This window comes from Apaloderma vittatum, unplaced genomic scaffold (genome assembly GCF_000703405.1).
Source record: "Apaloderma vittatum isolate BGI_N311 unplaced genomic scaffold, ASM70340v1 scaffold7846, whole genome shotgun sequence".
In the NCBI taxonomy this organism is placed as follows: domain Eukaryota; kingdom Metazoa; phylum Chordata; class Aves; order Trogoniformes; family Trogonidae; genus Apaloderma; species Apaloderma vittatum.
The window spans coordinates 5,093-5,723 of NW_009721169.1; the positions used below are offsets into that span (position 1 = coordinate 5,093).

General features: G+C 55.5%; 1 pseudogene; it reads right to left on the bottom strand.

The window, feature by feature from the left end:
- LOC104275344 overlaps positions 1–239 on the bottom strand; it is a 344-nt pseudogene extending 105 nt beyond the window's left edge.
- Between the last annotated feature and the right edge of the window lie 392 nt (positions 240–631).

Genomic DNA, 631 nt, shown 5'->3' on the forward strand with positions numbered 1-631 from the left:
CAGCGGAGGTGGAGGAGCCCACAACGGTGTTCTGTGGGAAGGAGCTGAGGATGGGTCCAGGCAGGGTCACCACGACAGGGGAGGGCTGGATGGCGACGGTGGAGCTCTGGCACTGGCGCACACAGGGCTCATTGCAGCTGTTGGCCAGCGGGGTTGGGCCACAGGGCTGGCAGCAGGGTACGCACGGGTTGCAGCAGGACATGTCTTTGGTCTGGAGGTACACCTGGGAGAGAGTGCAGAGAGGAAAGAGAGGACAGTAGTTGGTGAGCAGGAGACTGAACAACCTGTCGTGAAAAAGCCAAGGCCATCCATGACTGGGAAGATGGAGACCATGCCAGGAGTCATATGGTCCTCAATGTCTCCTTTGGGAAAGGACTACAAATCTCACTCTAATGCAAGGAACCTCTATCTTAGTGGATTAACTGAAAGCAGGCACAGTCTCATCCGGATCACTCTATAAGCAGAACCTCTCCTGACTTCCTCCGGTCAGGAGAAGGTGTCCCAAGCCCCAACATAGGACAAAGCCAGCATTGGCTGAGACCACCATTGAATGGAAATCTGCCCTTGGAAGAGGAGGAGAAGGGGTTTTCAGACTCACCCAGTTCCAAGGAGAAGGACACAGGAGAAGTGG